The 24339-nt window shown below is 44.4% G+C and overlaps 1 long non-coding RNA gene across 4 annotated transcripts; it reads left to right on the top strand.

Moving 5' to 3' along the window:
• Positions 1 to 1659: 1659 nt before the first annotated feature.
• Positions 1660 to 23926, top strand: LOC309379701. Of its 4 annotated transcripts, none has more exons than XR_014172606.1 (5): positions 1660 to 2232; positions 3024 to 3148; positions 3761 to 3852; positions 11057 to 11097; positions 16260 to 16364. It is a non-coding gene; the product is annotated as an uncharacterized lncRNA (long non-coding RNA). The 4 variants fall into 4 exon arrangements; XR_014172605.1 differs by lacking the exon at positions 16260 to 16364 and adding an exon at positions 23583 to 23926 and having other exon boundaries at positions 1661 to 2232; positions 11054 to 11097; XR_014172608.1 differs by lacking the exon at positions 16260 to 16364 and adding an exon at positions 12045 to 12115 and having other exon boundaries at positions 1661 to 2232; positions 11054 to 11097.
• Positions 23927 to 24339: the final 413 nt, after the last annotated feature.

Below are 24339 nucleotides of genomic sequence, written 5' to 3'. Positions count from 1 at the left end.
GGGCACAGCCGGTAGGCATGCAGGGAAAGGGAAGGCCACCGGCAAAGCCGTGCAGCTCCCCAACTTGCTGGGGCGCACCTGAGAGGCCGGCGCCCTGGTGCGACGCACCACCAAACCCTATGGGAAAGACAGCTCTGGTTTCTTCTTGGCCCAATAACCTGCTTTGCACAGGTTAACATTCAATGCAACTGTGTTTTAATGAACTGCAAGAATTCATCAAAGCGGAGTGTGTTCTACCTTTGCTAATACATAAGAGAGGAGCCGCCCTGTTCTTGATAGAAATGCCATCAGTTCCATTCTGCATCCTTTATCTTTGTGCTGGCTAATTTAATTACATCTAAACCTCTACATCTGACATTAGCTCTTGGGATGCAACATGTATCCAGCTCATTTCTTTGTTCATTTGGATCTCAGGTGAAAGGGGAAAGAGAATGGAAGTATGATTAAAAAAAACCCAAAACATTCTATTAGCTTTGAAACAGAAAGCTAGGGGGAAATTGTATCTTCAAATATGATGTTACAACTTTATGTGCAGTAGTACTATCAAGTGTCTGGTAGGTATGAAAGCCATTGAAAAAAGATTTTGCTAAACCAATCAAGTAAGAGAGAAACCAACTGGCCAGTCCCAATAGGGCATGAATGAATGGTCTGGATTTCTACATAGCCTAAGGTTGCCATATTTCAAACAGTGAAAATCCGGACAGAAAAGTTGTTGAGCTTTTTGGGTAAAATCACCAAAAAAAATAAATAAATGCAGTTTTGGAGCTATTTTTATGGGAAAATGACAAAAATGGCACTGCTGACAAAGGCTACCATAGGTCCGGATTTTCCTGGACATTTTCCCAATTTCTGCCAACTGCAGTATTCTGTATATTGCAGCCCTAACATAGCATTACCTGGGAGTTAGCCACATTGAACATGGCGGAACTTAATTTTGAGTAAATATGATGAAAAATGTAACCAATCCACTTTAGATTCTTTAATTCTCTTGATTCAGAAGTCAACAATTTTTTAAGGAAATGTGTGGTGTGTTTATTCCTTAATTCTAAATTCAGCTTTACAATGCAAGCCTTTACATGTCTACTCTGAAGTAAGTCCCACTGGAGCTTACTCCCAGATAACTGGGTAAAGGCTGTGCAGTCTTACACTACAATCCTAAGCATTTTTACTCAGACGTGAACCCCACTGAGTTCAATAGGATTTAGTCTCTAGTATGTTCCTGATCATTCTCACGGTTTCTATTCTTATTCTTATTCTTATTCTTATTATTTCTTCCCATTTTTTCCCCTTATTCAAGACAGCTTACAGCTAAAATTTTATTTCATTCTATTTATCCATTGAAGGTATTGTATATCCCTTTCATTTTTTTTCTTTATAACAATCTTACGAGATAGGTGAGGTGGCAGTTGGCTCAAGGAGACCGATGTAGATGTGTACATGACGTAAATATGTGCAGAGAGATAAACGCAGGAGAAGCTTCTTGATGTAGAACAGAATGTCGTATTTTCATCTGAGAAATGTTGGAGGGTTATGATTATGAAAGTTTCATGGTCGTATCAGAATTGTAAGAAATCAAGAGAAACAGAGAACATTCAGAATAAATTTAAGGAGGCCTGCTTGTGGATAATCCCACCATCTTTCACATTTGGTGTACCTGTGGTAGGCTATGGGACCATGTTCTCCACATCAATGGGTGATATTCCCACTTTCCCAGCCCACAGATTGTTAATATACTTGTTATTTATATAGCACACCTATACCAAGATATGTAAAGTGCTTACTGTGACGTAGAGATGGCATTTATGTGCCAAGACCCTGTGACCCGCAGTTCCCTAGGCAATGAGTAAACACAGGGACAATGGTGTTTGGTTTATGGGTTCAAATAGCCCTCAACTTTATTGGTTACAGGTGTGAGCGGTTTGGCGTACACATTGGATGAAGCCAGACTATATCATTCCTGCTCATCTGGGAGAGCATCTAAGGGTAAACCACCATTAGGGGCAGCACTATGACCCACATCAAATAGGGGTACTCCCCCCCAGGGGTCCCTGTTGGTGGGAGTGGTATGGCCCTAGCCCCCGTCTGGGCATCGGACAGAAGCCAGTCTCCCCGGATCAATTTAACAGGACACCCTTAACAAAGCGGGGCAGGCGGAGGCTACAACCTCCCCCACCAACCAACCAAAGGCTTGCCCAGTGCCTAACCTCACGAAGTTGAGGTGATTGCTATGAGGTAGGTGAAAACCCAATGGCCTGTGCCAATTTGCCAACTGGGGGAAATCCCTGCTCGGCCCCGAAAACAGCGGCCAACATGGTTCATAGCAAGGTCATATCAAGAGCAAAATTAAAGGGTGGGATGGTGGGAGAACCGACGAGGGTAGCCACCTTGCTGTACTCCCGTTTAAATTCCCTCCAGGAGCATGCCCAGCCAGTGCTGATTGGTCAGCCAAGCCTGCTCCCAGAGTACAGCTTGGCCCGTGCCCCTGGCACCAGGGGCAGAGGAAGGGGGCAGTGGGGGTGGTCTGCCCCAGGTGTCACCACTGAGGGGGGTAACAAAATGATGGGTGGGACTCACCGTGGGGTCTGCAGCACGCCCGAGCCATGCGTCTCTCCTGGGAGTGACACGGTGGCTTGGGCGCCCCCAGGCTCTGTGCTGCCCCACGGAGTGTCCTGCTCTACCTGGCCCCATGGGAGGCTGGCCCTGGGTGTGGGGCACACTCTCCGCCCCAGACGCTCACCGCCTCTCCCTCAGCTGTAGGGTGACTGAGTGTGAGGAAGCAGGCAGACTCCTCGGAGGCCCCACAGAGCGTCCTGCGCCTGCTGGCCACATGGGAGGCTGGCCCTGCCCCTGGGTGTGGGGCACACTCGCCGCCCGAGATGCCCGATTGGCTTCCTCCGCCACTGTTTGGCATGACCAGGTGCCAGCAGGACAGCCAATGTCGTACCCCCTGCCAGATCACCACAGGCCGCAAAGCTACCCACCATAAAATGTGGGTGGAGTCACACAATGTTGCCCATGTGCAGGTGATGCTTTCGATCTGATAGCTGAATACGAATCATCTTTGATGGGCACCATTCAAAACAGCAAGGGCAGAATTCTGACTGAAAACAACGAGGCGCCGCCTTTCAAAAGTTCAGCTCAAGCGAAGGTGACAGAAATGCACTTTTGACATCGTATTTCCCTTTGTCCACCTAATCTAATACTTCAATTTTATAGTTCAGTAATTTTAAATTAAAAAATGCTTTAGCCTTTTGTTCAATAGCATTAACATAAAATTCTGGCACTGCCACAAAATTAGCATCCTCAGTAATCAGCAGCTTAAGCCCAGCTACTCAGAATGTCTCACTATCGTATTATTGCTTCTTCCATTTAAGATTATTATATTTCTCCAGCCTTTGTGTAGAAAGCCGTGGCTGCAGTACTATCGGTTGCTGCTTAGACAGAAATGCTATTTTTAAAAATGCAATTGCTCTAATTCCTTCTGAAAAGGATACTATAAGCCATTTTGCTACTACAAAAGCACAAGGGCATAACAAGTGAATCTGGCACGAAAACATACTTTGTCATTCTGCACATTTGTGAACGCATAAAATATAATCACCGAGTAATGATAGCTGCTTCTTTCTTCTGCTTTTTCAAAAAACAGAACACTGGATTAGTATCAAATTATGAAAAAATAATGATTTAATACACAAGTGGCAGCCTTCACCGGCAGTTTTCATTAAAGTAGGCTAATGACTATTTGGGATTCTTTTTCAAGGCTGAACTGGCAATGACACCCGCAGCGAAAGGTGCCTAAAATGATTTGTTTTAAGTCCTCATTCATGGCTTTTCATAGCTTCAGCTCCTAAGGTAGGACGCGTTTAGGTCTCATTCACTTGTGCATGTATATCACTCAATTTCTCTGCAGTCGATCGCTCAATGTCTAGCAGCTGAATATGTGAACTGATTCCACTTTACAATACAGTGGTAACCTTGGTTCTCAAACGCCTTGGTTCCCAAATGCTGAAAACCCAGAAGCAAGTGTTATGTTTTTCGGAAGTTGAACATCTGGTGCGGCTGTCGGCTATTGTTACCAGGGCGCCAGCACCAATCAGAAGCTGCACCTTGGTTTTTGAACATTTTGGAAGTCAAACGGACTTCTAGAACACATTAAGTCTGGTGCTTTGGTTTTTGCTATTTTTGTTTTTGAGGCTTTCTCGGTTAATTTGTTTTCGTGACTGTTTGGAACCCAGCTCAACTACTGATTGATTGATTGATTGATTGATTGTGTGACTGCGGAAATGGATCAAAGCCCGCCATCCAAACAATGACGATCATCAGTGCAGGTAAGATGAAAAAATAATTTTAATTTTTATCATCTACAATACTGTCTTATTTATTTTATAGTACAGTACATTGATAATTGCTTTCATTGTATAGATCAATGGTCTCATTAGATAGTAAAATTCGTGTTAAATTGCTGTTTTAGGGGTTGTTTTTAAAAGTCTGCAACGGATTAATCCATTTTGCATTAGTTTCTATGGGAAAGCGCGCCTTGGTTTTGGAACGCTTTGGCTTTGGAACAGACTTCCGGAACGGACCAAGTTTGAGAACCAAGGTGCCACTGTATTAGTGTTATTTGCTTGCCAAGGCGCCAGCTTGTGAGGGCAATTGGGAGATGTTGGGAGGAGCCGGGGCGGAGTGAAATGTGGCAGCCATGTGGCTTCAATAGTCGGTGGCTTATCCTTCTCCATCTCCTGGCATTGCCACCAGCGAGAGGCTAATTTGACCCTCCTTCCTCTCCGTGGCAAGAGGAGGAGGAATTGGCCATTATAGCTCCACCACACTCAACTATGTGTTTCATCTCTGCACTTTTGGGACATTGTGGGGGGTTCGCCCCAACCCCAAAAATATTGGTTTGGTGGGTGTGCATCAGTAAACAAGGGGAATTAAGACTAAGAGTGGGGGGTGCTCGTGTAATCTCGCTGTATACAAGTTGTACAAGTGACAATAAAGTATTTCAATTTCAATTTCTGCATTGCAGGTGATTGCACTAAATGACCCTCCCTTCCAACTCTACAATTCTATGTTTTTATGATGTGCGAGGGTTTTCTTTTTTTTTTAAAAAAAATGCTAAGCCTCAGGACCACAATTGTTGTTTTTTTGTTTTTTTAAAAATAATTTTTATTAAGTTTCATATTTCCAAATTAAACACATCAAATCAATTAGTCCAAATTATAACAATGCATATAATATAATCCAATTGTTTTCCAAATTATAATTTTTTGTGGGGGGTACCCATGCTTCTTGATTGGCAGGAGTCCAATCCTCGAATATTTGTTCTGCTTCCATATTAAGAATGATGTTTCCAGTCTCCTCTTCTCAATACTTGTCATTACTCATTTTCCTTTCCATTTTCCTCCGATATGCTCCGCAAGTGGGTTGAAAAAGACAGTCTTATTTGTATTTCTGTGTGGGCTTTGTGCTGCTCTCTCGTAAATCACTCTCCTCCAACAGTCCTTTCTGCTCGAGCGAGTAATCGCCATTTTTGTCGTTCCAATGAAATACAGTCTAGAAACTCGCTCTTTAGCTTTTCCGACCTGTTGCATCGTAAATTAGTCTTTTTGCAGGAGGGCTGCCCCTACCAGTTCGCAATCTCCTCGAAAATAATATATCTTCGGCTTGCCCTCCCCAAGACCAGCAACACAGGTCTCTTATCAAGTTTCCATTCTTACTGCGTCACAAGAGAGAGCCCTTTTTCTTTCCAAATCCTTCACAGAGTAAAACCTTTAAGTTCATAATTATTCCCACACAATTCATTTTTAGTCCCATTTGCAATTAAATTCTGTGACAGATCTTCAGAGGGAGGGTTATTAGTAATCACATAGAGCAAAAGAAATAAAAAGTCGCCCCCCCTTTTAGTTCCGGCATTCCTATCCACATACCATATTTGTAGTGCTTTGATGTAATCTTCCATCTCAGTCTGTCTCAGTCTTCTTCCTTTCAGTGGTAAAATTGTTAGCAGATAAAAACCACCTGCCTCTCTTTTTTCCCTTTTAAGTAACGCAACTAGTTTCGCACCTGGAAGCAGCTATGGAGGAGTTCCGAGGCCCGCCGAGGGTTGTGCACCCAGTGCCTCACACCCTCCTTCTTCCGAACTCGGGGGTGATTTATGGCAACAGCGGGTGAAAACGGCATCTCTCCCCCCTGGAGCGATGAAGGGAGACTGATATACTCCCCATAATCAGCCTCTAATTACCTCGTGCGAGCTGGATAGATGTTAATATCCGCCATCTTCCAAGGCGCGCCTAGCGGTCCCCCCCTCAGGACCACAATTGTAATAGGGAATGCATTGTATGAAAAGACAAGGCTATCTCCTCCCTTTGCCATGATTCTGACAACCACATGTGCACATAGCACCAATGGGAGTCCCCCCCCCCTAAATTCTTGTCCAGTTTTGGAGGTTCGGACCAAGAGCATTTGTTTTGGTGTTTTGTTGGTCCAAATGCCCCGTGCCTCAAGAAACATCACTCCATGTATGAGCCCACTTGCTGCCTGAAATCTAGTCTGCAAGCTTTTCTGTTAGTTTCATTTTTGTGGGCAGTAGCGACAATCACAGCTCAGAGTAGGGGTCCTTACAGTGGCAGCTTCAAAACTCTGGAACTTACAGGAGGTCAGATGCCTCTTGCTCAAAACGATGCAACTGGTTTTGGGTTCTGTGGCTGCTTAATATGTTGTTGGATGTTCTCGATGTTTGTTCTATCTGTATTTTTAAAAAAGTATTTATTGTAAACTCCTCCAAACAGCCAGAAAAGTGGCATGCCAATATTTTAATATATAAATAAGTAGATGGATCAGAATACATCTTTCCCACAGTCGAGGGGAGCCCAAACATTTTTCAAAGAGGGCCAGATATGATGAAGTGAACATGCATGGGGGCCAACCAATGTCGTTGAGGTTTTTTTTTAGGATCTTACCCCAAAGTTGTTGAACCAACCAGCGGGCCAGATTAAACCAACCAGTGGGCCAGATTGAGCCCACAAGTCGGACTTTGTACATGGCTCCTATAGTCCTATTGCATTAAAAATGGATCCCTGAAATATATTATTCTTTTGTGTAACTAGAAACGTATTCTAGAATAAATAAATGAGTACAATGAATTCCTTTTTTTAAAAAAAAAAATACTTGCTAAATTTCAACACACTTACTTTTGGTTTGGTGTTTGTTTTTTTCTCTGTCAGGTTTTTTGGAAACTATCCAGCATTCTGGGTAAAACTCAGTATTGCAAGGAGGAAATAGCATTTCTGATCGAGATGAGATTTTTATCTGCAGTGCCTATGATCCAACAATTCCCTCAGTGACAACAAATATATCATCACCTTTCCATTGTAAGGCCTGTAGCTATTTTCTTTCTTGATACAAACAACTTTTAATACATCCTTTCATATGTTAGCAATATACTTCCCCAGATTTATCATAAAATCAAAACTGGAGAGAGAATTTTTCATTCGGAAGACTAATGGCTACAATAAATTCTTGAGCTAGGATGAAAACATGAAGAGGAAGTATGGGGAGAGGAAAGACTCCCATCATCAATATCCTGTACAAAGGCTTTTGTTTAGTTAAGCTACAGGATGATCCAAGGTTTGCAGTTCAAAAGAGCCTCTTCTGCATCTACTCTACGTAAAGCCCTAGTGGGCTTTATGCTCCAGCAATGAGGTATGTGTGCAACCCTGCCAGTTTCTAACCCTGCTTCCCTTCCACAAGGTCTGCAAAGCCCGATAGAAATCCTGGTTAAAATGGGAACCCTGGTAGCATTACCCATGGTCGAGGCTAGTGGAAAGAGGGCTTGATCATTGTGTTGTGTTGGGTGATATAGGGAGTGGCGTTATCGCCTTCAATATGGGAGTCCCAAGCTGTGATGGCCTTTCTAGGTCAAAGCTAGCACGGCAGGAAGCAGATCACGTGACCAATGGCATCTCTTGATGCCAATTTGAATATTTGAATGTGAAATGTGCAGAGCAGCGTCATGGACGCAGCTGTATCGGAAACAAAGTATCATCTGATCCCGGTGTTTTCACAGCTAAGAACATAAAAAGATAAGAAGATCCCTGCTGGTTGAAACCAAAAGTCTATCTGCTCCAGCTTTCTGTTCTCACTGTGGCCAGCTGGATACCAATGAGAAGCCGCCAAGAGGGGCACAAGTGCAAAACGGCCGCTGTTGTCCCTCAGCAGCTGGTTTTTGGAGTCTTACAGCTGCTGATACCGGTGGTGATATACAGGCATCACAACAAGTACGCAATAACAGCTTTATCCTCCGTGAGTTTCTCCTGTCCTCTTTTAAAACTATCGACAGCCCTTTTCAAGCATTCTGTTTTTTTGCGTGATGGAAATCATGTGAGGGAGAGCAGGGGTGCACTGGAAAATTCCACACCCTCCAGCATCCCTTTTCCCCCATCCTGGCTTTCATGAGTTTGATGGTGGATTTTTTTGAAGGAGGGAGCCTGCTTTATGGATGGAGGGATTTCTGCACTGTATAGAATTGGGGATCTAAATTCTGCCAAGAGCCTCCAGGAATGCAGAAGTTTCTCCACCTCAAATGTTTGTCCTTACCAGGTTCTGGACAGCTGGTTGGGGGAGGGATGGGGATATACCCAAAAAGTTCACCAACATGTCCTTGCTCTCCCTCACAGGATTTTCATTGCACAGAGAAACAGAATGCCTGAATTGGACTTACGTTGATGGCCATGACCAGATCTTGTGGGGCTTCTTAGGAATGACCCATGTAAAAACACTTCTTTAACAAACAAACAAACAAACAAACTTTTCAGGTTTATACATTTCACTGATTTTATGATCATTGTGACACTTCAAAACTTGACTTCCTTCCCCCTCTTTCTGTGGTCCCTTAAAATTACTTTTAATATATTCTGCATATCCAAATTAACTTAATCTGCTCATGTATTCATATTTTTTAAAGATATGCTCTTAGGAAACTGCAGCTTCTTACCACAATCCTGCCAATGCTCTTATCTGTTTACCATTTATTTGTAAATATTCAATAAACCATTTCCACTCTTTTATAAAAAAATTGTTATCTTGATTTCTTATTTTTCCGGTAAGCTTTCTCCATTTCTGCATATTCCGTAAATTTTTGTATCCATTCTTCTTTTGCTGGAATTTCTGTGCATGTATTGCATGTAGTGGTTGCAACAATGAATCTACCAAACAATCATATCAATACAAATGGATACATGCAAACATGTGGCAGTATCTTCATGGCTAAGCTGGCGCAGTCATTCTAAAAACATTTGCTCTAGGAGAGTGGTGGAGAACCTCAGGCCCAGTAGCAAAAAGGCAGCCTTCCAGGTTTTTTCCACAAGCCTCTCCTCTCATCGACTCTGCTTTGCACTCTCATTTCGCTGGCTGGAATGTGCCCTTGAACTCAAGGGCGTAGGAGGGGGTACGGTCCGCCCTGGGTGTCATCCCCGAGGGGGTGACAAAACAGCATGCTGCAGGGGGTGGCACTTACCACGCAGCCTGGCCTGCAGCAAGCCCGAGCCATGCGTCTCTCCTGGGAGTGACTCAGTGGCTTAGGGCCCTGCACCGCCCGAAATAGCAGCATGAAGCTTGCGTCCTCCAGGTGGACTCCATGGGCAGCCCGCTGCACCACCCCCTTGGGCAGATCACCATGCCTCCCCCTGGGCAGATCTCCACGGCACCCCCATGCGCAGATCGCTGTGTTAGAATTCCTGCTCCATGTTTGCAGTCATGGGATTGTCTATCACATGACTGTATACGTTTTGACTCCACAGAGTGGGAAGTGCCGGAGACAGGGTGTTTGTGATACAGTGGTGCCTCGCAAGACGAAAAGAATCCGTTCCGTGAGTCTCTTCATCTTGCGGTTTTTTCGTCTTGCGAAGCAAGCCCATTAGCGGATTAGCGGATTAGCGCTATTAGCGGCTTAGCGGGCTTAGCGGATCAGCTGATAAGCAGCTTAGCGGCTTAGCGGATCAGCTGTTAAGCAGCTTAGCAGCTTAGCGGATCAGCTGTTAAGCGGCTTAGCAGATCAGCTGTTAAGCGGCTTAGCTGATCAGCTGTTAAGCGGCTTAGCGCCTTAGCGGCTTAGCGGATCAGCTGTTAAGCGGCTTAGCGGCTTGGGAAAAGGGGGGGGGACCCTGTAGGAACTCGCAAGACATTTTCGTCTTGTGAAGGAAGCCCATAGGAAATTCATTTTGCGAAGCACCTCCAAAACGGAAAACCCTTTCGTCTAGCGGGTTTTCCGTCTTGCGAGGCATTCGTCTTGCGGGGCACCACTGTACTGTGTTCCGTGAAGTTGCACTATTGTCCTTAGCTCATTCTCTTTGCTGTCTGATACTAGAGAGAGAGGGAGCCATGTTGCAGTGCTCTGTTTGCATTTGTATGTAAATAAAGTAGATTAGCTAAAATGCTGAGTTGCCAGTCGGGCAAGTGTCTCTGCAAGGGTCCTACTTGAGTGTAGGCTGAGCTCCTGACATGCCGCACTGCTCCCGTGGGTGTCCAAATGAGGAACAGAGAGGAGTGTTTACGTGCAGGTAGAAACTCTACTACTGAACCAAGGTAAAGTTTGCATCCACTGCTCTTCCCATTTTGGGCTAGCAACGTTGGCCCCCATTGGCATACGGCCCTCAAAAGGCAGCCCAGGCGGCAATGTGACTCTCAGGCTGAAAAGAAGACACCCCCCCCCCCACACACACACCTTTCCTCTGTGACTTCATTCCTCAAGAACTTGTTGAGAAAGAGGGCGAGAGACCCTTGTTTCCTTCAACGCTGAAAAGGAATATTTATATCTCAAGTAAAAGTCGACAGTTTCAAATGCAGAGAATTAATTGAATGTGTGTGTGCTTTCCACTGCTGGGAAACCGAAGAGGTCCACCATTCATATATCCACATAAACAATAAGAATATATAGTATTAGTTAATGTTAAAAGCACGTGCTAAATTATTTTCATGCCATTATGAGTTTGGATGTGCACTTTTCACAGCTACGGGTAAATAAATAAAACTAATTTAATTTGTTTTCCCCTTACAGCAGAAATGGAAAAGGAAAGAACAACGTTCCCAGTAGAGCACTTGGTTAGTTATTACTTTAGAGAGCCGTTTTAGTCAATACATGCACCTGGGTCCCAGGCAGTGCCTGCATTATGGTCTGCTCAACAAAGCAACACAAACTGAAGGGGGGGGGGGACTGACCAAGTTGCATATTCTACATCATCCAGTATGTCAAATTCTGCCAGGAATACTTCTTTGAATTTGAGTGTAATGTGAAAGTGAAAGAGCAGTTCCTGGTCAGACTCCAAACACCCAAAAATGCATACCGCTTTGGGATGATTTTGTGCCCTGTTAACATGGTGCTGTTGTTTAAACCACAGAGCCTAGGACTTGCCGATCAGAAGGTTGGCGGTTTGAATCCCCATGACGGGGTGAGCTCCCGTTGCTCGGTCCCTGCTCCTGCCAACCCAGTAGTTCGAAAGCACGTCAAAGTGCAAGTAGATAAATAGGTACCGCTCCGGCGGGAAGGTAAAAGGCATTTCCATGCGCTGCTCTGGTTCGTCATGCTGGCCACATGACCCGGAAGCTGTACGCCGGCTCCCTTGGCCAATAAAGCGAGATGAGCGCCGGAACCCCAGAGTCGGCCACGACTGGACCTAATGGCCAGGGATCCCTTTACTTTACCTAACGTATTTGTGAAACTTCAAAAATGGACACAGTCGGGATGTGCACAGATGATGAGGTTTTGTTTCGACCCCAATTTAGCATTTTGCATAAGAGCTCCAAATCCTGATTCAGGAAATCTGGTGGTTTTTCATTTCACTAGTCATTATTATGAGAAAAACAAAAATTGTTGTAACTTTATTTCTCTTTGACAGAAGCAGATAAAATTTGCAGGCAAAGTAACCCAATCTAAATGGATAATATCTGCTGAATTTCAGACAAATATGTTTGGAGGGTTTTATGGATATCACCTGTAAAAAAAGGGGGGGGTTTAAAAGTTTGAAACCATCTCCCTCTGTTTTTTTAAGGATTAGATGAAATTTTCAGGCATGATAGCTTCTCACAAGGAGATGACAACTGCCAAATTTCAGAGTGACAAATACAGCTGTTTATAAGGGCAGCCTTTACAGTTGTGAGTGGTTAAAAAAACTCCTGTGTTGTTTTGTGGGGTGAAAACCAATATATATTAAAATAGCATATGTCAGAGAGTACTCCAGAAAAATATCAGAAGGATAGGTGCAGGGGTTAGGGAGTGATGGTAAATGGGGGAGGGGAATAGCTGTCAGCTCGAGTTCTGCTCAACTTGTACCAAAAATCACAGAAACAAAGCACAAAGCTGATTTGAAAGTAGTGGGGGGGGGCATATGTGAAACCAGAAGGACTCAGACTTCCAGCGTTTTCCAAGCAGGCACCATGTGAGTTTAAGGACAAGTATACACAACAGCCCTACAATAATGACTGCATTTACCATTAAGCCCATGATGGCTCTCTGTTTTTTTAAAATAATAATTGTTTGTCATAGGAAACTACCTTCCCCAAGGGTCATGTTCCTGCTCCTAATTAAACAACACAAATAATAATAATAATAATAATAATAATAATAATAATAATAATAATAATAATAATAATAATAATAATTTATTATTTATACCCCGCCCATCTGGCTGGGTTTCCCCAGCCACTCTGGGCGGCTTCCAACAGAATATTAAAATACAATAGTCTATTAAACATTAAAAGCTTCCGTAAACAGGTCTGCCTTCAGATGTCTTCTAAAAGCCTGGTAGTTTTTCTCTTTGACATCTAGTATAGCAGCCCTTCTTGTCATTAGTACCACCAAATAAGTTACATGAGGGGGGGAACAGGGGAAACTTTTGGGTAGTCCTGGTTTTTACTTTTCAAAATACAACAACCCTAATTCAGGCCCAAAGTAGCTCATTGTGGGTGAGCCCAGGCTGAACTGAGTCCAGGGAATGTTGTGCATCATTTGTAGCAGAATCTGAATATGGGAAGATGCAATGCTTTTCATCTAGTCTAACTGGATATGTTTGCGATGCTCTTTATTGTTTTACTGCGCAAGCTGACAATATATAATGGGTGGTCAAGAAATTGAATGATGGATGGCTGAAAGAATGAACATGCTTAAGTTGGGACAAGCATGGTGCAATTCAGTGCTACAACTACAAAACTGCCCCTCATCTAAAAAAAATTGTCCCTTTTTATAAAACACTAATTTGTCCCTTTTTATAAAACACACAGGGCTGGAAATCATTATGTGAGTAACACTGCAGTTGCGTGTTGAGGTCCCCAAGCCACCGATCAAAATAACTCACAATTCACTCAAAATTTTTGTTTAAGGTTTTTGGCATAATTTTGGCCACAACTTTATGAAATTACATACCTGTGAGTGGTTGCTTAGGCATTGGTTAAGACTATCTGTCCCCCCGCCTGAGACAGAACTGACTTCCGAACTCCCTCGGAAGCTAGGGAAGGGAAAACAATATTGGGGAGCAATGGAGCTGAGTCACAGGCCCTCACTGCTCACCCACGTGCTCCCCAGGGCTTGCCGGCCCTGGTCCCATTTCAGAGATTGGACGGAATCGTGACAATCCCCTGGATTCCTTTAACGGAATTCCCTTCCAGCACCATTGGAGGGGCAGGCCCAGCCAATCCTTACCTCTCCTCCAACCAATTTATAACCAATGCCTAACCGCAACCTTACAAGTTGTGACGATTTGCTACGTAGTAGGCAAAAACCAAATGGCTCAGCCAATCAGCCATATGGACATAATTCCTACCAGGCCCCTGCCGCAACAGCAGACGACCCCATGACAGGCATAGCAAGGTCAACCAAAACACCCTGAACTCAGGGTGGGTGGGAGGGTGATCCGATGCACTCAGCGAAAGAGAAAGCAATAAGCTGAGTACCCCAATATTTAAAACCTTCGATCCGACCCACCACATTGCAACATGCAATTTGCCCCAGCGACCCAGCCATCCAATCATTGCCCCAGGTCAGCATATTCAGCCCTGCCTGGCAACAGAGGGATGGCTCGGCGGACCCCACCGCAACACGTGCTCTCATTTCAAGGAGAACACTCTCACTCACTCTTCGTGGTTTAAAAGATGAGATTTGGTGGGAGAGGGGGTTCTATTTTGTGCCTTCAGTTCCAATCGTCTTTGCAAGGTAGAAAAACAAAAATATAAATGCAGGAGTAGTTGCTCTCTGAAATGTACAAAGCTTGGTAGAAGGGTTTTATAAATGGGGAGAGGAACTTGGGAGCTTATAGAAACCAAGTCAGGCTCACGTGTCCTCCAGGAACACTCCTGTTGGCAAAGAACAATGCAAAGCAAGCATATGTAGGCTTCCGGTGACACGGTATGGAAGGAAGGAGCTGAAAACAAGAGAATGGCATGCATAACAAACCTCTACTACAAAGGGAAGCAATTTAATATTACCCTCTTTGCATGGATTGTTGTGAAGAGGCAGAGACAAACTCGGCCCTCCAGATGTTTTGGGACTACAGTTCCCATCATCCCTGACCACTGGTCCTGTTAGCTAGGGATGATGGGAGTTGTAATCCCAAAACATCTGGAGGGCCGAGTTTGCCTATGCCTGATTGTGAAGATAAAGCCCTATCACTTGGTCAACCATATTCCCACTAGGTGACAAAGACTGCATTTGGCAAACGATGGAAATAATATGCAGCTGTCCCTTATGGCGATCAAACCTGCAACTTGCAACCTTGGCATTATCAGCACCACACTCAAAAGATTTTTGATTTTTAAAGTTACATCTCCCCCACCCCTCTAGTCTGATCTGTATGTCCCCGGGACTTTTACTCAGAGTCTGTTCAAAGACAGATAAACAGTGTGAGCAACATAACAGCATCAGCACAGGTGTGTTAAATTCCCTAAATATTCCAGATAGAAAACACAGTCTCAGCTGCCAAAACACTGCTGACTGTCTTGAATGACATGCTCATGCTTTGGAAAGCTGCTGTGATGCTAGAATACCGCCATCTGCTTGGGGAGGGGGGAATTAAAGATCTCTGTTTTTTGAGATGCCAAAGAGAAATGGGACGTTCTGCTCTTCAGGGTGCATTTGGGGGCAGGGAAAAATCTCTTCTACTTCTCTATTTAAAAGGAGCCTTTTCTTCCTTGCTTCTAATCACCCTGCATGCAGAACAGAGAAGTAATTCGGCATTTACTATCTCCCGAAGTCACTGAGTGATTGAGGCAAAGCATATTGCCTGACGGTGCACATAATAAATGAAAAGAGTGGAGTGGATGGACCTTTAAAAAATATATCTTATTTCTGTGCTGGAAACCTGACATAGTTTAGCGAGGGATGAATGTCATCGCTTAGAAATGAAAGGTTATGCTATATTAGTTAACAAAATTGCTGCCTCGAGACAACGGAGGTAGCAGATGTTCCATCACATGACCCAGTGACCTTTACCACTTAAAGGTCAAACGCTGCGCCTTCGCACAAAAGGTGTCATTTGAGAATCGGGGTTTGTGTGTATTTGTCATGTAGCTCAATCAAGGAGATATGACAACAAATAGCTGGTCAAAGTCTGTCAGGGTCAGCCAAAGCGTGATAGAGTACTCCAGGTCACCTTAATGGCTCCAATACTACAATTCACGTCGATGTCAGCATGCATCGTAGTAAATGGCTTCCGTGTTATGTATTTTTCTTCACTAATTGCTTCTTTGACCTTATTGTTAACCAACCACTTTTGATTAGAAAATTGCTCCATGAAATCAGATTCTTACGGCAGCGTAACAGCTGTCTAATGGCTGTTGAGGTACACCCATCAATCAATATTTTAGGGCGTACTGGATTTTCCATTTGCTGTCAGATGACAAAAGAAAACATCTATGAACTGATAATAAGCAAACAATTTGCAGATGTAGACATTTTGACGATAGCACCTTTTTGGTTTATTTTCTCCAGAAAATAAATAGTGGAGTACAGTTTAAGCATCCGGACAATTTCTCAAATATTACCCATTGTCGAAAATAATACCAAAGCTGCAATCCTGCATGCTAACCCAAGAGTATATTTCACTGAATTCAGTAGGCCTCATTTCTGAGTAGGCATGCATAGGATAGTAATGTTAGGTAAGTGGGGGCAGACTTTGGTAATATTTCATAATATGGTGCCCTATGCAAGGCCAAAATTTGGCACCTCCAATTGGATCTTCTCAATTACGAATCTTCTGTATTTTGTGTCCCCTTAGCTTGGCACCCTTTACAAAGGAACCACCTCCATTGCCCTAAATCCAGTGCTGAGGTAAACATCAGTTTCATGTACTGGGACTCATTTTATTTTTTGCTACCTTAGTTCCCCTGTTTCAGCTTGCACTTTAAATGAAAAAAACAAATAAAAAAATGCACTTGGTTTTTTTAAAAAGGAATAAAATTCTGAGGGCAATTTACATACTCCATATTTAGTATCTTTTCAATCAATGAATGAGGAATTTGTCCTATTATACCAAGCAACTATATAAACCTCAGCTATACCTCTTGTAAATGGGACGCAGGTGGCGCTGTGGTCTAAACCACAGAGCCTAGGGCTGGATGATCAAAAGGTCGGCGGTTTGAATCCCCGTGACGGGGTGAGCTCCTGTTGCTCGGTCCCTGCTCCTGCCAACCTAGCAGTTCAAAAGCATGTCAAGTGCAAGTAGATAAATAGGTACTGCTCCGGCGGGAAGGTAAACGCCGTTTCCATGCACTGCTCTGGTTCACCAGAAGCGGCTTAGTCATGCTGGCCACATGACCCAGAAGCTGTCTGTGGACAAACGACAGCTCCCTCGGCCTATAGAGCGAGATGAGCGCTGCAACCCCAGAGTCGTCCGCGACTGGACCTAACGGTCAGGGATACCTTTACCTTCACCTTTATACCTCTTCTAACAAAGGTAAAAGGTAAAGGACCCCTGGATGATTAAGTCCAGTTAAAGGCGTCTATGGGGTTGCGGCGCTCATCTCGCTTTTCAGGCCGAGGGAGCCGGTGTTCGTCCACAGAAAGCTTTCCAGGTCATGTGGCCGGCATGACTAAACCACTTCTGGCACAACGGAACACCATGACAGAAACCAGAGTGCACAGAAACGCCGTTTATCTTCCCGCCGCGGTTGTACCTATTTATCTACTTGCACTGGTGTGCTTTCAAACTGCTAGGTTGGCAGGAGCTGGGACAGAGCAATGGGAGCTCACCCCACCACGGCGATTCAAACCACTGACCTTCTGATCAGCAAGCCCAAGAGGCCCAGTGGTTTAGACCACAGCACCACCTGCATCCCACAACATCAATCCAAAAAGGTCCCTTAGAAGTTTGCAGGTGTTTTGTGGACCGTAGCATTTGGCTTCCCCACTCCTGACTGACTTCAGTTCCTTGGACTACATTGGAAGCCACCTTTTACCCAAAATTCTAGAGCTTCATTTTCAGAGATTCTTTATTAATCTATTTTTCATTTTAGCAATGTGAGGCACATGTATAAAATTTTATTAAACATGAAGCACCAAAAGATTTGTAAGCACTGTGCATATATTAAAGGATAAGACAGTCCCTGCCTGTAGGCTCACAATAGAATAGACTATATGAAAGGAAAGGAAAAAACGGGAATGGAGAAAAAAATGGGAAGAGGGAAGTAAGCATCTGAGCAGCTGCCCCTTCACTGGCCCATGGATGAGACCAAATTGGTACAGTGGTACCTCACAAGACAAAATTAATTTGTTCTGCGAGTTTCTTCGTCTTGCGAATTTTTCATCTTGCGAAGCACAGATGAACCCTGGTATTAACAGTTTTAAGACAAAGGAAACAAACTCGCAAGACGTTTTCGTCTTGCAAAGCAAGCCCATAGGGAAATTCGTCTTGTGAAGCAACTCAAAAAACGAAAAACTCTTTCGTCTTGCGAGTTTTTCGTCTTACGAGGCATTCGTCTTGCGAGGTACCACTGTACCCCCTTTGCCAAGATGTTCTTCCTGTGAGGCATGGGGTGTATCTTCTGAGGGGTCATAGCTGTACCTACTGTATGTACCCTAAACTCTACAGACACAGGACAATCAGCAAATAGGGGAGAATGTCCTATATAGTAGTACTTCAGGTTACATACGCTTCAGGTTACAAACTCCGCTAACCCAGAAATAGTGCTTCAGGTTAAGAACTTTGCTTCAGGATGAGAACACAAATCGTGCTCTGGTGGCCCCATTAGCTAAAGTGGTGCTTCAGGTTAAGAACAGTTTCAGGTTAACAACGGACCTCCGGAACGAATTAAGTACTTAACCCGAGGTACCACTGTATACAGGGGGGTGGGACAAGCTCCATGCAACTGCTCCTTCTCTGACCAATGGATGGGGTCAGGATGTTAGGGCAGAGTACAGTGGTACCTCTGGTTACAAACCTAATTCGTTCTGGAGATCCGTTCTTAACCTGAAACCATTCTTAACCTGAGGTATCACTTTAGCTAATGGGGCCTCCCACTGCCGCCACGCCACCACCGCGCGATTTCTGTTCTCATCCTGAGGTAAAGTTCTTAAGCCGAGGTACTACTTCCGTGTTAGCGGAGTCTGTAACCCGAAGTGTTTGTAACCTGAGGTGTTTGTAACCTTAGGTACCACTGTATTCTTCTTTTTCAGGTAGGAGAGGAATGAGCTCTCTGCAGCTGCTCCTTCGGTTCATAGGACCAAGTTACTCTTCCTAGGAGAGCTTTTCCGTGGCCTGGGGTCCCTTGACAGATAGCAGAGGCTAAAGTATGATTTGTTGTGGTTCTGCACCCTTCAAACACATCTCTTCTTGCAGCCTGTTCCACCAAAATACACAGTGTCTGGACAAAACAATTCCTCACACTGCTCCATTTCATCCAGAATTGACCTCAGGGCAAGAGCAAGTTGGGAGTGTGCTAGTTCTATTTTGGAAGGTCTGAAGCTCAATCCAGATAAGGCTGTGGCACTATTAGTGGGTAGTTCCCTAGACTGGATGAATGGGAGGTTGCTGGCTCATGACAGGGTTATACTCCCTTTGAAGGATCCATTGCTGTCGCTTGAAGCTCAGGTGGCCTCCATGGCACAGAGAGCTTTCTATCAGCTGGCCCAGCTGCACCTCTGTGTGCACAGGGATAGCCTAACTTCTACAGTGGTACCTTGGGTTAAGAACTTAATTCGTTCTGGACGTCTGTTCTTAACCTGAAACTGTTCTTAACCTGAAGCACCACTTTAGCTAATGGGGCCTCCCACTGCGGCCGCACCACCGGAGCATGATTTCTGTTCTCATCCTGAAGCAAAGTTCTTAACCCGAGGTACTATTTCTGGGTTAGCGGAGTCTGTGACCTGAAGCGTCTATAACCTGAAGCATCTGTAACCCGAGGTACCACTGTATTGTCTATGCTCTGGTAACTTCTAGGTTAAATTACAGCAACACGTTATATGTGGGCTGGCTCTGAGGATGGTTCGGAGACTTCACCTGGTGCAGAATTTGGCAGCCAAGTTGCTCACTGGGTTAAGATGGTTTGAGCATATAATGCCAGTTCTGGCCCCAGCTACACTGGCTGCCTTTAGCTTCTGGGCCCAATTCAAAGTTCTGGTTTTGACCTATAAAACGGGTCAGGAGCACAATATCTTAAGGACTGCCTCTGCCCATGTGAACCAACATGTAGGGGCAGAGGAAGGGGGATGCAGTAGGGGCGGTCCACCCCAGGCGTCACCTCTGGGGGGGGTGACAAAATGCCGGGCAGTACTCACCGCGGGGCCTGCAGAGCGCCTGAGCCACACGTCTCTCCTGGGAGATAAGTGGTGGCTTGGGTACACGCAGACTCCATGCTGCCTGAACAGTCCACCCACTGCCTCCCCCTCAGCTGTAGGGCGGCTGAGTGGGAGGAGGCAGGCAGAATCCTTGGAGGCCCCACAGAGTGTCCTGCCCCGGCTGGCCCCACCCCCGCAGGCAGCTAGCCCCACCCCCGAGCATCAGGCACATGCGCTGCCGCAGATGCCCGATCGGCTTGCTCTGCCACTGCTAAGCTGGACCCCACAACCATCCTCTGAAGCCCTTCTTCATGTGGCTCCTCTACGAGAGGTCTGGAGGGTGGCAACATGAGAACAGGCCTTTTCGGCAGCGGCCCCCCATCTGTGGAATGCTCTCCCAAGGAGGCTCACTTGGGCCCTTGTTACATGGTACCAGGCAAAACTTTCTCTTCTCCCAGGCTTTTTGCCAATTAAACAATCTATGGCCTTTTAAACTTGGTGGGGTTGTTGTTTTTGTTTGATACTATGTCATGTGTTTTTGCGTTTTTGTATTGTAAGTCGCCCGGTGATCCTCGGATGAAAGGCAGTACAGTGGTACCTCAGGTTAAGTACTTGATTCTTTCCGGAGGTCCGTACTTAACCTGAAACTGTTCTTAACCTGAAGCACCACTTTAGCTAATGGGGCCTCCTGCTGCTGCCGCGCCGCTGGAGCACGATTTCTGTTCTCATCCTGAAGCAAAGTTCTTAACCTGAAACACTATTTCTGGGTTAGTGGAGTCTGTAACCTGAAGCGTATGTAACTTGAAGCATATGTAACCTGAGGTACCACTGTATAGAAATCAAACCTGAAGGAGCATTTCCACCCCATCGTTCAGTCCGGACACTGAGGTCCACTTTCAAGGGCCTTCTGGCCCTCACTGTGAGGTTACAGAGAACTAGGCAGAGGGCCTCCTCAGGAGTTGCACCCGCCCTGTGGAACACCCTCCCATTGGATGTCAAGGAAATCATCAACTATCTGACTTTTAGAAGACATCTGAAGGCAGCCCTGTTTAGGAAAGTATTTAATGTTTGATGTTTTATGGCTTTAATCATCATCATCATCTGTTTGGAGCTGCCCAGAGTGGCTGGGGAAACCCAGCCAGATGGGCGGGGAATAATAATAATAATAATAATAATAATAATAATAATAATAATAATAATAATATGACATCAGAAGTAAAACTGCATTGCTTTTCTTGCTCCCACTCAGGAAGCAGGTTATGTCCCACAGAAGTTCCCTTTCTTTTGAAATGAATGGGGAAACGTCTGCAGCTATTGCAGCCCCATATGCCAAACACAGACAGGAATTGGATTAGGGTATGTATATGACAGAACCCCCTGGAGAAACATTAACTTACCCACGTCTAAGGTTTGTTTGACTAAATCCCTCCTCTTTTAAGCAGCATTTTTACACTACTGGACTAGCCATAAATTAATCCTGATATAAATGAGATTCAAAGCCCTACATAAATATAAATGGGAAAGCTTATAATTATTTGATTTATATACTAATTTAAATATTGACAAGGTCATTCTATCATGTAAAAGGCTTGGGCTTTATAAAGATGCACGCTTAATCTACGTTTTGCACATTTTTTGTTTGTTTGTACCCCCTTCCTTCTCTCCAGGTGGTTACTGTCAATTAAGAAATAAACTTGGAGAATATGGTTGCATGTACCTTTAATCGGGGTTCAGCTGTAGATATTAGTGCGGCAAAGTAGGTTGTGGTGAAATTTGTGTAAATCATAAACCGACGGGGCAGATCAGTTCATTAATCCACCCTGACAGGTTAATTTCATTCCATTTCTAACTTGTCAGTTCAGAACATGGAGCAAATAATCAAAAACCTTTAAATCAAATACACAAAATCAAGACTAATTGAATACATTTTGTGCACGCCAATAACCCAATCCATTTTTCAAAGGCTAATAAGAAAGCTTGTTAAACTGTAAAAAATATATGCCTGTTGGGTCTTGTAGGGCAAGAAAGATGTTGACATAGCAAATTGACTTTGGGGTAAATACATTCTGGAAGAAACGCGTTCATAGGTGTGCCGTGTGTGTGCACACAAATATGCCCTTCATATTTTAAGCAAGCCAAAGAGGTACTTACCCCTTCAGTAAATTTAAAGTGAAAGTAGTGGAATTTATATATAGCTCATTATACTGGAGTTGTGAATATGAATTCTGCGTCCAGGGCAGCTGTCTACCAGCTCCGTCTGGTATGCTGGCTGAGCCCCTGCCTGCGTGAACACTGTCTCGCCAGAGTGGTACATGCTCTGGTTATCTCTCGCTTGGACTACTGCAATGTGCTCTACATGGGGCTGCCTTTGAAGGTGTCTCAGAACTACAACTAATCCAGAATGCGGCCGCCAGACTGGTTCAGGCACAAGAGTTTGAACATTCTTTGGATGAACTTTTGCCACAACTATGAGCTTGCCACAGCTATCTTGAGTTTGACACAGAACCCACATGCCATGAGACAGCCAGGCTGGCAAGGAGTTGCAGCACCAAGGATAGCTCCTGGTGAGCTGCTTGCTCCAGCAAATGCCAGAGATGAGTTGAGGCCTTATGAGCCTTATGAGTTGTAGTTCAACAACATCTGGGGACCCACAGGTTGAGAAAGGCTGCTCTAGTCCAACCCCCTGCAATCATACATCAGCTTGATCATTGGTAGGCAAACTAAGGCCCGGGGGCCGGATCCGGCCCAATCACCTTCTAAATCCGGCCCGCGGACGGTCTGGGAATCAGCGTGTTTTTACATGAGTAGAATGTCTCATTTTATTTAAAATGCATCTCTGGGTTATTTGTGGGGCATAGGAATTCGTTCATTCTCCCCACACAAAAAATATATAGTCCGGCCCCCCACAAGGTCTGAGGGACAGTGGACTGGCCCCCTGCTGAAAAAGTTTGCTGACCCCTGAGCTAGATCATATAATGGCAGGTGCCCATCCAGCTTCTGCTTAAAAACCTTCAACCAGAACTCAGGTGGCGTTAAGTCAATACAAATTGGACATGCAGGCTGACTATTACAAAAAAAAAGGTAACTAAAAACCAACACCAAGACATTTAAAAAGCAATATTTATGAAAGAAGTCTGGTGCATTATCAGCCAGCTGTTCAGTGAGAACAGTAAATGGTTGACAAATAGAGGTCATTTGAGGTTAGTGCAGCAAGTCGAGAATACAGAATGTCTTCCCAAAACCATAGGGGTTAAATTTATATCTCCATTAATCTAGCTCAGCTGCATAAGAGGGTGTGACTGGTAGGGTAGCTCTTCTAAAACCACAGAGGAAGACAGTCCAATTTGTCATAGCTGCTGCGGACAGTACAGGAGGAAAATTTCCATAAACTAGCCATTTGATCAGGCTCTTCATAGAAGATAAATATGTTCATCATACAATTGTAGCATAATTATACATACCCCAGGACAAGTCTATGTTCTAGTATTGACTACTGCAAGTGAAGCGCCGGTAGCAAGCAATCAATGTTCCCTTTAGCGTGCGCTCTCAAATTGATTCTGAGCAAGTTACAATAATAATGCAGTGATATAAATCATGTTGCAGCGCTCTGAATGTATAGCTCCTTCCCTGCGATTTTTGGAAGACAAATTAGGCTTTATCTGAGTTATGCAGTTGGAAGTTATTCACGATGAAATGGAAATGCTCATCATGACTCAGGGAGACATTTCCAGGTGCATCTTCCCTGCTTCTTTTAAGAACATAAGGCAAATGGTGCAAAATGATGGTCTGAATATAGGACAGACTTGAAGCTCTCGCTCTTCTCTAGGCAATCGTGGCCGTCCTAACAGCTGTTGTATTATCCATAGGAGATTTTCATTCAGAGCATTACTCAAAGAAGCTTCTTGCAATTTTGGTGAGGGGGAAAGAACGTCTATAAGGGCCCCAAAGAGCTGTTGGCGCTACCTCACAACTGGTTTCCAAATGAATGCCACCACTGAACCAGAGAATCGTATCCAATGTAGCACTGAGTCATTTAGCAGTTTACTTGTTGCACCGGAGGAAATTTGTTGTGCAAGGGGGAAATGCAAGCACATTACTAAATAGGGTTGCACAAAAGATTGTAAATAAGAATAAGCTGTTGCACAATGGAAAACCTCTTGGGGATACACACACACACACACTTACAAAAAGAGAGAAAGAAAGAAAGAAAACATGCTGAGAGTCTGAGGGTCCTGCTCTTGCCTCTCTCCACCAGGCCTCGGTGGGGACTGATAGACTACAAAAGAACTGCTTTTTATTTGTGTGTTGTTGTTTTAAAAAAATTAAACTCTTTTTATGTTTTTGTGAGGGGTTATTTGGCTGTTTCTGTTTATATTTTGATCATGTGTTGTAATTTTATCTTGTAAACCACCCTGAGACCTGCGGATATAGGTTGGTACATAAATTTAATAAATAAGGAGGAGGGAGGGAGGGAGGGAGGGAGGGAGGGAGGGAGGGAGGGAGGAAGGAAGGAAGGAAGGAAGGAAGGAAGGAAGGAAGGAAGGAAGGAAGGAAGGAAGGAAGGAAGGAAACCTATGTCAGGA

The sequence above is a fragment of the Podarcis melisellensis genome, assembly GCF_964234715.1.
Source record: "Podarcis melisellensis genome assembly, chromosome: 10".
NCBI lineage: Eukaryota > Metazoa > Chordata > Lepidosauria > Squamata > Lacertidae > Podarcis > Podarcis melisellensis.
This window is presented reverse-complemented; position numbering and strand designations above follow the sequence as displayed.